The sequence below is a fragment of the Vulpes vulpes genome, chromosome 11 (genome assembly GCF_048418805.1).
Source record: "Vulpes vulpes isolate BD-2025 chromosome 11, VulVul3, whole genome shotgun sequence".
Classification (NCBI taxonomy): Eukaryota; Metazoa; Chordata; class Mammalia; order Carnivora; family Canidae; genus Vulpes; species Vulpes vulpes.
The window spans coordinates 73,734,852-73,750,604 of record NC_132790.1 but is presented as its reverse complement, the minus strand read 5'-3'; the positions used below and the strand labels follow the sequence as shown (position 1 = coordinate 73,750,604).

Here is a 15,753-nt window from a genome sequence, read left to right as displayed (position 1 = left end):
TCACTTCCATTATTCCTGGGGTGTGGCTTATATGTGCAGAAGCATCAAGAAAGGCTTGGTGGTAGGTACAGTACAGCTGTTGCTTGTACTGCAGCTCAGGGTATGGGGCCTGCCACTTACACCAACCTCAACTGATGGCATTAATCACTCTGCTCTGTAGGTGTGGGCAGTGGCCCTGGCAAGATTAGCACAGGTGCAGGGTGGGGAGGAGATGCTACTCGGTTTGCACACTGCCACAGGTCTGCCCTGGTAGGTCTGCGGGCGTCACGGTCATAACCCTGCACAGCAGAGTCAGGTAGTCATGGACCTATCAGCAGGAGGACATCCTGGCCACAGTGGAAAATTTGTAGCCAGAAATGAGAAACATTGCAAGGCATCTTAACCAAGAAGTTGCAGTTCATGCATATCAGTTGAGGTGGTCCAAAAGACTTGCTAGGCTCACTTATCTAAAGAATATGCAGAGGTGTGGAGTGTCCGGATGGTTTAGTTGGTTAAGCTGAGAACTCTTGATTTTGACTTGGGTCACAATCTCAGGTTGTGTGAAAGAGCTCCAGCCTGGGGCTCTGCGCTGAGCAGGTGGAGTCGGCCTGGGATTCTCATTCTCCCTCTGTCTCTGCCCCTCCCCCCCTTGACTCTGGCTCTCTTATTATTATTTTTTTTTAAGATTTTATTTATTCATGAGAGACGCAGAGAGAGAGAGAGAGAGAGAGAGAGGCAGAGACAGGCAGAGGGAGAAGCAGGCTTCATGCAGGGAGCCGATGTGGGACTCGATCCCAGGACTCCAGGATCACGCCCTGAGCTGAAGGCAGGTGCTAAACCGCTGAGCCACCCAGGGATCCCCATCTCTTGCTCTCTTAAAAAGAATATGCAGAGGTTTGTTTCAGAGCTGTATGTTTGGCATAACTGCCACCTCTTTAGAGCCAATGAGCTGGTTTGGATTCTAGTTCCATTGTGGGTCTTCATGTCTGTTGCTCTCTGGAATTCTGTCACACAGGCAACATATTCAGGAGCAAACTTTTCTGTTCAGGAACCAGTTAGCTATCGATGGGGTGCTAGAGTTTCCTGACCTCACTGTACTAGTGGGGTTCTGCCTGTCTCCACTGGTGTCATCGTGGAGGTTTTTGCTCTGCAAAAAATGGGAATGTCTCATTTTCAGACATACATTGCACACTTTGTACAGTATTGGTGTTGATGATTCTAACTGCTGTGACAGTACCTTCATTGATGGTCTTCTACTGGTGATGTTCTAGCTTCACGGGACATTTATAGAACCTACTGATGTGTTCTGCTAGGTTTTGCCAACTTTGCCTAATACTGGTGACCAAGTCAGATTCAGACATTCCTTATAAGGACCTCTTTGCTGCCTTTACACTAAGTTCATTTCAGTAAAATGACATGCTTTTCAGTAATTTTCAAACAGTTGCAGTGTCACTATCATAATAGATTTAGGCTTAGAAATTCAGATGTGATTTAATTTGTATTTAAAATCATGAATTGTGTGAAGTGCTATGTGTTAAGATATAATCAAAATATATTTGACAATAATTAAAATCTTTTAAATGCTAGAAATGTAAAGAAAATTTTAGAAATGAAATCGTAAAAAATACAAAAGTAGAATCAAAGTGTCTGGTCTGCTTATAAAATTACTAGAGGTGCCAGAACTTTGGAAAACAGGATAATGGGGATCCCTGGGTGGCGCAGCGGTTCGGCGCCTGCCTTTGGCCCAGGGCGCGGTCCTGGAGACCCGGGATCGAGTCCCACATCGGGCTCCCGGTGCATGGAGCCTGCTTCTCCCTCTGCCTGTGTCTCTGCCTCTCTCTCTCTCTCTCTGTGACTATCATAAATAAATAATAAAAAAAAAAAAAATGAAAACAGGATAATATACTGAATGATGTAGAATTATATTGACCAATCCTATACATTAAAGTTTTATAAAATAAGAGAATCCAGGGAAGTGCTTCTTAAAATTTTGGAGGCGTGGAGGATTATGGACCCATTTACACATTTGCTGAAGGTATGGTTTTCTTTTCAGAAAAATCCTAGGACTCATAACATGACAGCCTTCATTGATGACTCCCCTTGCCCCACCCTAAGTCTTTCTGGTAATTCCTGGTTGAGAAATATTTTTCTAATGGAACACACAATGGTGAGTTAATGTGTGACTTTTATAAAATGGACTTGAGTTATAGGCAATAGAGTAGTCCATGAAGAAGGTACCTAATATGGTAGGTTATGTTGCCTTTCAACACTACTCAGAAAGAATACAAAAAGACACTTGAGATACGAAAAATGTGTTTTTGTAAGATTTTATTTATTTGAGAGAGTGATAGAGACAGAGAGCAAGCACAGATGAGTAGGAGCAGAGGGAGAGGAAGAAGCAGACTTCTCTACTAAGCCAGGAGCCCAAGATGGGGCTTCATCCCAGGCCCCTGGGATCATGACCTAATCCAAAGGCAGCTGCTTAACTGGCTGAGCCACTCAGATACCTCTAACATAGGAAAAATTAAGAGGTAATATAAATTGTGAGTCCAGTTGTTCGCTTGTTTGATTTGAAAAGATGATAAAACTCATTGCAGTTTGGGATATTTATGATTAAATTTGACAGTCATTTGAGAAGATAAAAAAGGATCAGAAAATTTTTTTAATTTTTAAATTTTTTACATTGCTTGAGGCCAGAGGTTATGAATTGGAAAGTGAGAGCAGGGCTGGCTTTCTGAGCATGTGACCTACGCTCAGAAAAGTCTTGCACTTGGTTTAATGTTCTGCTCTTGCCATTTTGAAATGCTTAATAATGTATCTTTGAGCTTGTGATTTGTAAGTGAAGTCTGAAAAGACAATGGAACATGCACATGAACAAATGAGATAACATGCAGTATATGTGACCATCTTGTCTCTTGTTGCCCCATTGCCATATCATGTTCAGGAGATTTGCTAAATGGCTTCCATGGCACACATACTTTATACTTGGGGCTCTGTGCTGAGAAGGGCTTCATAACCTGGTTTACTGAAATTCTTAACAATTTTTAAAAGATTTTAATTCCAATATAGTTGACCTACAGCATTATGTTAGTTTCAGGTATACAATATAGTGATTCAACGTTTTTGTACATTGAGTAATGTGATAAATGTACTCTTAATCCTTTTCACCTATTTCACTCACTCCCATTGGTAGACAACCAGTTTATTCTCTATAGTTAACAGTCTGTTTCTTGGTTTGTTTCTTTTTTCTTTGTTCATTTTCTCTGTTCATTGTTTTGTTTCTTAAATTCCACATATGAGTGAAATCATATGGTATTTGTCTTTCTCTGACTAGCTTATTTCACTTAGCTTTACACTTTGTAGATACACCCATGTTGATGCAAATGGCAAGTTTTCATTCTTTTTTTAATGACTAATATCCTACTGTGTTTGTGTGTGTGTGTGCATGTGTGTGTGTTTGTGTATTTTTCTCTTTATCCATTCATCTATAGATGGACACTTGACTGCTTCCATAATCTGGCTATTGTAAATAATGCTGCAATAAACATAGGGATGCATATGTCTTTTGAATTACTGGATCATATGATAGTTCTATTTTTAATTTTTTTGGAATCTCCATATTGTTTTCCACAATGGCTGTACCAGTTTGCATTCCCACCAGCAGTGCAAAGGGGTTCCTTTTTCTCCAGATCCTTGCTAAGACTTGTTTCTTGAGTTTTTTGTTTTAGCTGTCTGATAGGTGTGAAGTGATATCTCATTGTGGTTTTGATTTGCATTTCCCTGGTGATGAGTGATGTTGAGCATCTTTTCATCTGTCTGTGGGCCATTTATATTTCTTCTTTGGAGAAATGTCTGCCCGTTTTTTAAATTGAGTTATTTGGGTTTTTTTGGTATTGAGTTGTATAATTTCTTTATATATTTTGGATACTAACCCTTTATCAGATATGTCATTAGCAAATATCTTCTTCCATTCAGTAGTTTCAGTTTTGTTGATTGTTTCCTTTGCTGTGCAGAAGCATTTTATTTTGATGTAGTCCCAATAGTTTATTTTTGCTTTTGTTTCCCTTGCCTCAGGAGACATATCCAGAAAGATATTGCTATGGCTTATGTCAGAAAAATTACTGTGTATATTTCCTTTCAGGATTTTTATGGTTTTAGGTTTCACATGGAGGTCTTTAATTCATTTTAAGTTTATTTTTTTGTGTATGGTGTAAGAAAGTGGTCCAGTTTCATTCTTTTGCATGTAGCTGTCCAGTTTCCCCAACATTTGTTGGAAGGACTGTCTTTTTCCTGTTGTATATTCTTGCCTCCTTTGTCAAAGATTAATTAACCAGATTTTCATGGGTTTATTTCTGGGCTCTCTATTCTGTTTCAAAGTCTCAATGATTTTATCTTTAAACTTGTATATTCATTCTGGGTCTCACTGAAGTTTCACACCTCTTAACCTAACCTGACATTGATTACTACCAGATAGTTTTAAGAAGCTAAACTTGACTTTATGGAGTCAATGAAGCCCGTTGGATATCAGCAAAACTTTAACTGAAATTTAATGTTTTTAAATGTGCATAAAATCACTATTCTTCCTGCACTTGTGTAAATGACTAGGCCAAATTTAATGAGATTATTTCACAAACAACTCAGTTGCTATAATTGTCTTTGGTAAAAATGGGGTGACTATAGAGAAAAAAAATTGTATTTCAATAGAAAACTATAGTGTGCCCATTACAAATTCTATTCCTGCTCACTGTCTCTGAGGTTTTCTTATTAACCTGTAAGCTGTATTGTACCCTGAATTCTTCTGATTCTTCTAGTTTGTGTCCTCATATCTGGCCAAAACTCTTCAGACTCACATTTCCAATTTTCTCCTACACCTGTGACTTAGAATCACTAAAACCCAAAACTACCCTTTTCTCCATGCCCTAATTAGCTAAAGGGGGACAACTACATGTGGGCTGGAATAGCAGATTTTAGCTACCACAAACAAATCTGTATGTATGTCTGTCTGTATGTACATATGTGAAAATGTTATTTAACTTGTGTGGACAGAGAGGTTTTCTGAATATTTAAGAGTTAAATCACTTTTGCTTATGTTTATGACTGCTTGAGGTTGAGCCTTTCTGAATATTTTAAAAATATATACCAATAAAACTACTCTGAAAAGGTATTTCCACCATTTGTAGACCATGTAACCTTGAAGTGTGTGCTATTTTTAATCCCTGTATCTAACTCAAGTCAAAACTCTTATTTTTTTCAAAACTGTATTAAAAAAAAAAAACAATTTGCTTTGAAACTTGAAGTTTTTAAAATAATGTGATGTGATTGCTGTTGTCCTGGTCCCCAAAGAGTTTTCTCTGTCAAATCTTGAAATCAATAAAGATAGAAAGAATAACTTGGAATGTTAAACAAAACAAAATAAAAAACAAAGGAAAACATGTAAAGCTTCAGAGGTATCACCACAACAGATCATATATGTACAGTCTTCATACTTGTCTCTATATAGGCCACTTAGAGAGTTCACCAAAACACCTTGACGTCATAGACAGTAAAGTTGCAAACCAGGGAAATCCATCAGATTGAAACTGCCATCTTCAATCCACCATGTAGAGATGCCTCCAGCTCAAGTTTAGAAATATTCTTCACTGACTGCTCTTTAGACCAGAAACTAATTTTTAAACTAGCTTGTAATTTGCTCTATTAACCTTTGTTTTTCTTTTGTTTCCATAGAAGTATCTCTTATTAAAAACCTGATTGCTCACACTATATAGCAATAGTTCTACTTAGAAGAAACTCCTACCTGCAATACTGTCTCTTGAAGTGAGACATCATCTTATTTATCCTGTCCTGAATAGTCATGCCATGATTCATTATTGTAAGACACAAATGCAATATTCAGATACTTATTTCCACCAATCCAAAAAGTTTTCTGAGATCCACTTCCAAAAGGAGACAATGGGTCCATATATTAAAATCTAGAGACTTGGTTTATTGGAAAAGACATCAATGAAAGATTGCAGTTGAACCTTATTAGAAGAGACCTTATCTACTACAAAATCTCTACAGTTACAACAAAAATCTATAAAATTTTTAGCCAGCATTATATTAGAGAACCACATAGCCTTAGGTTATTGAACAAGAAAGAATATGTATTTTTATTAATAAATCATGTTATGCTTATGTAAATAACTTGGGGGAAATTGAAACCCGATTACATTTTATCCCCCTCAAAATGCAGACTGACTTGGAAAAGTAAAATTTGAATCTAATTGTAACCCAGTTGATCTTTATAGTTGGTTAAGTTTGGATGAATGGACACTTCAGCATTACTTTTGGTCACCGTGTTGTTTTCATGGTCTTTTGAAGATCACGAACCAGGATTTCAGTACTGATCATTCAAGTTCATGTAATTTTTGTTCTCATAAAGATCACCTGATAAGTCAGTAGCTGCTGACAAGTATTTAAGCTTTTGGAAGTATTTTTCCAAACACTTGGTATTATCCTGTTGTTAGGATATTGTTTATATCCCTTATATATTCTATTGTCTCAAGAGTCTTTAATGCTTATCTTGATTCCCCCAAGATGCTTAAATAAAACTTAAGCTTTCTTCATGTTAGTGTTACCTTTCAGCTTCCTGGACAATCAGCTACAAACAAGTAAGCTTAGCAGTTATACTTTATAAAAAATGTAAGTTTCTAGTAACCAGTCACATACACACACACAAAGTACCCCCTCATTCATGCCTTATGAATTGAGTTGTAACTGCTGACAGTTGAGCTTCAGAACACTTTTGGTTTGAAGTCTGACGATTCAGTTTGTCTCTTGCTCGGTAAAATATTCATATCAAGTAAAGCTCTCTGAATTTTCTCTTAGCAATGCGTTTTGAGTCCTCTGAAATGCAGTGCTCAGGTTTCCTATCAGTACCTCTTTATCTTGGTATATGGGGGACTAACAGCACTCAGAAGCCATGCTTTTCATTTGAACCAAAACTTGCTTCAAACACAGAATGGCAATGGTGTTCTATAAAACATAAATGAAGAACATAATTATTTTCTAACAACTAACACTGAGAATGATGACATAGAAAGAAAAAGGCAGGACAACCTAATTCCTTTTCTTTTCAGTCCATCCTCTAAGTAAGCTGAAGGTTGAAAGTGTTGATAGAATGTACATACATAATGAACTAAAAACAGTTAAGTCTCGTGCAGCTTTTCTACTGTTCTGGTAAGAATGAAATACATATGCAGGCAAGAGCTATTAAGATGTGAATTATGTGATTTTGGTGATTGTGCACATTTAAGTTAAATGCCATTATGTTTGCATTTAAAACTAGTGTTGTACAATATAAAGATGAATGGTACAATTCATGCCAATGTTTGAAATTTAAAGTTCGCTTTTACTTAGAATGGCATTAAATGTCAAATGAATAAAACACAATGATAAATTGAGAGAGAAACCATGGAAAAAAGGGAAAAGCTTTGTATTCCAGTACCTTTAATTGCACTTTCATCTTACATTTTGAACATGGAGCCTCACATTTTCATTTTGTATTGGTCTGTACAAATTGTGTAGCTGGCCTTGAGCAAGGTCTTGAAGGTTCTGACTTTGGAAGGTGCCTTGCCCCTTCTTATTTTGATAATGGTCAAACTTTAGATTAAGTCTTTTTTTATAGGCCCTGGAAGAATAAAATGGCTGAGCTTGGGGGACTCTGATCCACCAAAGAGGGAAAATATCAGAGTTAGAAGCATAGGTAACTTTTGTTAATTTCAGAGTGAAATTGGCTTAGTTCTTTTTCTATGTTTAAACTTAATTATTTGTGGGATCCCTGGGTGGCGCAGCGGTTTGGCGCCTGCCTTTGGCCCAGGGCGCGGTCCTGGAGACCCGGGATCGAGTCCCACATCGGGCTCCCGGTGCATGGAGCCTGCTTCTCCCTCTGCCTGTGTCTCTGCATCTCTCTCTCTCTCTCTGTGTGACTCTCATAAATAAATAAAAATTTAAAAAAAAAAAAAACTTAATTATTTGAAATCTATCTTTCTTTCTTTCTTTCTTTCTTTCTTTCTTTCTTTCTTTCTTTCTCCCTCCCTCCCTCCCTCCCTCTCTCTCTCTCTTTCTTTCTCTTTCTCTTCCTTTCCTTTCCTTTCCTTTCCTTTCCTTTCCTTTCCTTTCCTTTCCTTTCCTTTCCTTCTTTAATGTAGGCATTTATTGCCATAAACTTCCCTCTTAGCACTGCTTTTGCTGAGTGCCATAAGTTTTAGTATGTTGTATTTCCATTTCTATATGTTTCAAGATTTTTTTGATTTTCCTTTTTTTAAAGAGTTTTTAAATATTTATTTCATTTATTTTTTATTTTTTAAGTAATCTCTACGCCCAACATGGGACCCGAGTTTCCAACACCAATATTAAGGATCATATGTTCTACCAGCTGAGGCAGCCAGGTGTCCTGATTTCCCTTTTTTTTTTTTTTTTTTTTCCTGATTTCCCTTCTGAGTTCATTTTAATCCATTGGTTGTTCAGGATTGCTTTAATTTTTACATATTTGTGAATTTTCTAGCTTTCCTCCTACTGTTGATTTCTAATTTCATACCATTGTGGTTGGAAAAGATACTTGGTATGACTTCAGTCTTTGTAAATTTGCTAAGACTTGATTTGTGACTTAAGAAATAGTCTATTCTAGAGAATATTCCATGATGTACTTGGGAAGAATGTTCTGCTGCTGTTGGATGGAATGTTCTGTATGTCTGTTAGGTCCATTGAAAATATAGTTCAGGTCCTATGTTTCTTTTTTGATTTTCTATCTGGATTATCATCCATTGTTGAAAGTGTATTAAACCTCCCCTACCCACCCCCGGTTATTATATCATTGCCTATTACTACCTTCAATGTGTTAGCCTTTGTTGAATATATTTAGGTATTCCAATGTTGGATACATCTATATTTGCAATTGTTATGTCCTCTTAATGAACTGACATCTTTTTCATTATATAATGACCTTTTGTCTCTTGTTTTTGCTTAAACTTTATTTTGTCTGAATTAAGTATAGATACCTTCACTTTCTTTTGGTTTCCATTTGTGTGGAATATATTTTTCTATCCCTTTACTTTGTCATGTATGCAAATTCCACCTTCTTAAAATATGTTCAATAGGGTTATGATTAGCTAGACTTATCTAGACGTTCCTGATTTTTATTTTCACTAATGTTGATTTACTTTTAAAAATCCATAGTAGGAGCACACTAAAAACAATTTGAGATATGTAGTAATTAATTGTCACAATAGAAAGTGGTTATTTCTCTTCTTTTTTTCTGATGTATATTATTCCTTCGAATATTGGGAATTGCTTACAGTTTGAGTGTTTGTGTTCTTCCCATATTCTTTAGTTTGAAATCCTAATTCCCAGTGGGAATGTGTTAAGAGGTGGGGCCTTTGGAAGGTATTTAGGTCACAGAGGCAGAGCCCTCATGAATGGGGTTAATGTTTTTATAAAAGAGATTCCACAGAACTCCCTGGCCCCTTCCACCATTGAGGACACAGGGAGAAGTCACTGGCTGTGAACCAGGGAGCCCTCATTAAAAACCAAATCTGGCAGCACCATGATCCTTGACTTCTCAGCCTCTAGAACTGTGAGAAATAAAAATCTGTTGTTTGTAAGCCACTAGGACAGTGATATTTTGTTATAGCAGCCTAAACAGACTAACACTCTTATTAAGTAAAATAATTTATAGTGCACTGATAATATTCTATAAATAAAGAGAAAAAGGTATACATAGGACTTTATTTAGGAAAACAAGGTATACACCTATGTAAAGTTATATAACAATTATGTAATAACTAAGAATGCTAATGACCTAAGATAAAAAGGAAATTAATATTGTAAAATGTGAGTTAGAAAATGAATGTTGGGACACCTGGGTGGCACAGTTGATTAAGTGACCAACTCTTGGTTTTGGATAGGGTCATGATCTCGGGGTCATGAGGTTAACCCCTACATTGGGCTCTGAACTCAGCCTGGAGTCTGCTTGAGTCTTTCCTTCTACTTTTCCCTCCCCACTCTCTCACTCTCATTCCCTCTCTCTCTAAAATAAATAAATAAATAAAATCTTAAAAAATTGTTTTAGTTGAGGAAATTGAAACAATGGAGCGACTTTAATAAAGATTTCATTCATTCACAGAACAATTTTTTTTGAGAGACAGTGGTGAGGTGGGGGCAGGGAGGGGTAGAGAGAGAATCTTAAGCGGGTTCCATGCCCAGCACGAAGCCCTTGAAGGGCTCGTTCTCAGGACCCTGAGATCATGATCTGAGCCAAAATCAAGAGTTGGATACCTAAGTGACTGAACCACCCAGGGGCCTTAAAGAACAAATGTATTTTTAAATACTAAGGCAGAGACTGCTGTTGCCTACCTAACATCCCTTCTTTCCTCTTCATAATAGAACCACTATATTATTGGAGTAGTAATATGTACAGTTTTAGTAAACATTTCAAACCTCCCTTTTATAATAATATCTAATATGAGTGGAAGTCCTTGTATAGGGAACTATGTAAGTTTCATGACACATTTTCTTAGGCTTCTAGCTTATGAAAAATGTAAATCCTAAACCAGGTATAGCAGAAATGGCCATCTTTCATGTCACTTTACATCATACCATAATTACTTATTTTGATGTCTCTCTTCCCTAAAATGTGTAAACTCTATCATGACAGGGGCTGTGTCTGTCTTGTTTAATATTGGATCCTGGAAGAGGCACAGAATAAATCTTTGCTTCATGAATGAATGAATGAATGAAGCAACGACTGTCTGAACTTTGTATTGAGAAGGATTCTGAGTTAGTATTATACTGAGGGGAAATAATATCATTGTCAATTTGTTTTGAATGTCATAGGCATGCCATAGGAGAGGGGATACGTACCTGCCAGACATGTGTCATTTTCATTAAAGCTTTATCTTATAAACACAAATCACTAATGTTATGTTATTTGATGGCTAATTTTGCTTTTGTGTTATGTGTTAATGTAATGGAAGAACTGATAGATCAATAAAACAGTTATAAGTATTATAGAAATAGTAAGAATGTTGAAGTTTAACTAAAATTTGTTTTGTTCAATCTCGTTCAAGTTCTAGATTTTGGAGGCATGATTTATTGAGTTTCACAGTTTTTTTTTTTTTAATTTATTTATTCAAGAGAGACACAGAGGCAGAGACATAGGCAGACGGGGAGGCAGGCTCCCTGTGGTGAGCCCAATGTGGGATTCAAGATCCCAGGACTCTGGAATCACACCCTGAGCTGAAGGCAGACACTCAACCACAGAGCCACCCAGGCATCCCAGTTTCACAGTTTCTTGAAGTGGTTTCTTGTATTTCTCTTCCGACAATATGTTCCTGCCTCACCTTATTAATGACTTTACCTAATTTAACCACCCATTACAGAGCTGTATGGCTAATTATTCTGGTGCAAAGGAGGGCTAAAGAGAACAGAATTAGAAAGATTATTTTGAAATTGCATGAAAAGACCTAAAACTCTGAAATTTCAGTTGCAACCTTCTTCCAATACATTCTCACTCCAGTTTTTAAGTGAAATTAAATAGAGGTTGAAACTCTCATACAGTTTTTCTTGTCATTAAAAAAAACTTCCTGAATCATACATACTCTATTCATTTTGACTAGAAGCATGTTTATTCAACATTCATTTCTATTATACAAATATTCTCAAGTGTCTACATTTGATACTCTATTTTGACACATTTGTGTTTATCCTTGGAAATCTCAATTCCATTTGATGTTATTGTATAATTTCTTTCATAAACAACTTTCTTCAAATAGGATCTTTCTTGGGTATACTTAAAGACTAGACTGACAATGTGCACTAAGAGAAGGCAAGTTTTGCTGTAAAATGGCACTATGTATCAGAGTAAAAAGGGGCTGATGACTGAGAAAGAGGCCTATAGTGAAGGAGGTACAACAAGTAGAATGAGGTTTCTAGAATAGTCAAGAGATGTGCACATACTTATAAAACTCCAAACTAATTATTTCTTAGATTATCTATGGCAGTGCTATTATATTAGCATGTCTAGTTACATATGAAATTATCAGCTTCTTGTGCAAAGTGAAACAATAGAAAAAATTTCAATTTACTAGTTTTCCAGCATTCTTCTCTTTTAAATATTATTTTGCTTAGATAGAAATGCAGTGTTTATTGATAGCATCAAATTTTGATTACGATTTAGTATGGAGTTATAATAAAAATGAAATATGATTTACTCTAGGCACTTGTAGATTTTACTAGCAAATTGCCTCATTTACAGAACATTAGTGAATTATCTCATCTGACAGTGGTTGGCTAACTTTGCCAGGTTGGGAGAATGGAAATGTGCACTGAGGGAAGATAAATTTTACCTTACCTAAGAGGCAGATTCTAACATACAGTCCAGTCTGAGGACCACTGCTCTAAATGACCAATTCTGGAACAACTGGTCTTCTTTGGCTATCCACCCTCTTGACCACTTAGATTGTAATCTCCTTTCTGGAGCATGATCTACCTTTCTATCTCTACCTGGGAACAGATCTATTCAATTTGAAAGTAAGTAGGAGACACTGTGCTCCTGTTGCTAAAAACCTTACATATCTCTCCTAGGAAAAAGGAATATTCTCTTGCATAATCTCAGTACAGTGAGCAAAATAAGAAAATTTTACATTGATACAATATTTTCAAGCCTACAATATGTATTTCATCAATTGGTGCAATAATGTTTTTTATAGCTTTATTTTTTCTCAGGTTCATGATCTAATCTAGAATTACTCTATTAGTTTGTTCTTCAAGATTCAGTTTGATTCTAACTCCTTTGCTACAGTATGCTAGAACAGGTTGGCTGGGTTCAGTCCCCTTTAGTTAATTGTCTTTTGCCTTTCAAGCTATAGCTTTATTTGTGTTAGTATGCCTTCTTGCCATCAAAGTCTTTACATATAAAAAAGCCACAAATAAATTTGCTTTAACTTCCATTTCAGCCTACATTTACTCCTACACTAACTGTCTTGGATTACAAACATGGCTCTTCAGCCAGCCCTGTGAAATAGTTGAGTCTCACCTATATGCTTTTCAGGTAGGCCATCTTAAAAAAAGGTAAACTACTGGACACCAAAAACATGATCCATAAAAGGAAAAAGCCATCTATTGTATCTTATTCAAATGAAAAAAAAATTGCTCTGTGAAAGGTCCTGTTAAGAGGATAAAAAGACAAGTTACTGGCTGGGAGAAAATGTTTGCAAACCACTTGCAGTAGGTTGAAAAATGGGTACTTAAAAGTACCAAGTCCGATCACTGGAACTTGTAAATGTTAATTGGAAAAAGGGTCTTTTTTTTTTTTTCCTTTAAAACTTTTATTAGAGGTACCTGGTTGGCTAAGTGGGTTAAGCGTCTGCCTTTGGCTCAGGTCATGACCCCTGGGATGGATCCTGCATCCACCACCCTGCTCAGCAGGGAGTCTGCTTCTCTCTCTCCCTCTGACTCTCCCTCCTGCTCATGCTCTTGCTTACACATACTCTCTCTCTCAAATGAATAAATAAATAAAAATTTTAAAACTTATTAATTAATGTTTTCAAAATACATAGAATTTGACAAGAAAAGGGGTAATTTTCTTGTATAATGAACATCTAATTAATTAAGCTAAAGATTTTGAGATAAGGAAATTATTTTTGGTTACCCAGGTGGGCCCTAAATGTCATTACAAGAAGCTTTATAAGAGAGATACAGACAGTGATTTGACAAATACACAAAGAAAGAAAGATGATGTGAAAATGGTAGTAGAGAGTGGAGTGATGCAGCCACCAGGCAAACACACAGAGGAAGAAGGAGATGGGAAGATTGAGCAGAGAGAGAGAGGTGACCGTAAGTTTAGGAGTGCTAACAGCCACTAGAAGCTGGAAGAGGCAAAGAAAGTCTTTTATTCCAGAGGTAATGCAATCCTGCTAATACACTGATTTTCGACTTCTAGCCTCTAGAACTGGGGGAGAAACAGAGTTCTATTGTCTTAAGACACTCCCTTTGTGTTGATCTGTTACAGCAGCTATAGGAAAACAATACAACACCAATCCAACAAAGAGCTACATCTTGATTATATAAAGAATGTTGAAACTCAGTAGTAAAAAACAACCTAATTAGAAAATAAGCAAAAGACATGCACAGACATTTATTTCACTGAAGAGGATAAACCAATGGCAGAAAAGCACATGAAAAGATGTTTAACAGAATTAGCCATCAAAGAAATGCAAATTAAGATCACAATGAAATTTGAACTCTACACCTATCAGCAAGAGTAAAATAAAAAAAAATAATGGCAACACCAAATTCTGGTGAGGATGTGGAGAAATTGGATCATTTATACATTGCTGGTAGGAATGTAAAATGATACAGCCACTCTGGAAAAAAGTTAGGTAAGTTCTTAAAAAATGAAATACGTGATTATTGTATAATTCAGCTATTGTGCTCTTGGGCATTTCCCCCCAGAGAATTGAAAATTTATGTTTACACAAAGACTTGTACATAAATATTCATAGAAGCTTTATTTGTAGCAACCCAAACCTGGAATCATTGCAGATGTCCTTCAACTGGTGAATGGTTAAACAAATTGTGGTATACCTATACCAAGGGTAACAAATAAAGGAACCTTAATACATGCAACAACTTAGATGAATCTCTGAAGAATTATGTTGAGTGGAAAAAGTCAATACCTAAAGGTTACATACTGTATGATTCCATTTATGTAACAGTTTTGAAATAACAAAATTTTAGAAATAGAAGGCAGATTCCTGATTGTCACTGAATAGAAATAGGGATAGAGAGTGGGTTGGGAAGGTGAGTATGCTTATAAAATTGCAGCATGGGGCAGCCTGGGTGGCTCAGCAGTTTAGCTCCGCCTTCAACCCAGGGTGTGAACCTGGAGACCTCGGATTGAGTCCCACATTGGGCTCACTGCATGGAGCCTGCTTCTCCCCCTGCCTGTGTCTCTGCCTCTCTCTGTGTGTCTCTCATAAATGAATGAATAAAATATTTAAAATAAATAAATAAATAAAGTTGCAACATGAAAGACACTTGAGATTTACTTTTTTTCCCTGTTAAAAAATAAGAGCTTTATTGAGTTATGATTTACACACCATACAATTTACCCATTTACAGTATACAAATCAATGGTTTTTAGTCTATTCACAGACACTTGGAACCATTGTCACAATTTTAAAGGATTTTCATCACTCCAAAAAGAAACATAACTGCTAGAAGTCATTCCCCATTTCTCCCAACTGCCTTCCTCAGCCCCAGGCAATCCCTAATCTATTTTCTGTTTCAATATGTTTGCCTATTTTGCATATTTCATGTAAACAGAATCATATAATATATGGTCTTTTGTGACTGGCTTCTTTCACTTAGCATCACGATTTCAAGATTCACCTAAGATGTAGCACAAATGCATTCTTCATTCCTTTTTATTGCTAAGTAATATGCTATTGTATAGATATGCCACATTTATTTATCCATTCATAAGTTGGATTTAGGTCCTTCCTGCTTTTTGGCTATTATGAATAATTCTGCTATGAACATTTATGTAAAATTTTTTTTGTGTGGGCATTTGTTTCTATTTCATTTGTTTCTATTAGGTTCTATACCTAAGAGTACAACTGCTGGGTCATATGGTAACTTCACATTTACCCATCTGAGGAACTGCCAGCCTGCTTTTTGAAGCAGCCACACCATTTTACATTCCTGCTAGTAGAATATGAGGGTTCAGATTTATCT

At 36.3% G+C, this 15,753-nt stretch overlaps 1 long non-coding RNA gene and 1 pseudogene across 3 annotated transcripts in view; both read left to right on the top strand.

Moving 5' to 3' along the window:
* LOC140594453 (uncharacterized) overlaps positions 1-15,753 on the top strand; it is a 640,333-nt gene that overhangs the window by 1,523 nt on the left and 623,057 nt on the right. The window lies entirely within an intron of this gene.
* Positions 837-1,471, top strand: LOC112925598 (cytochrome c oxidase assembly protein COX18, mitochondrial pseudogene; annotated as a pseudogene).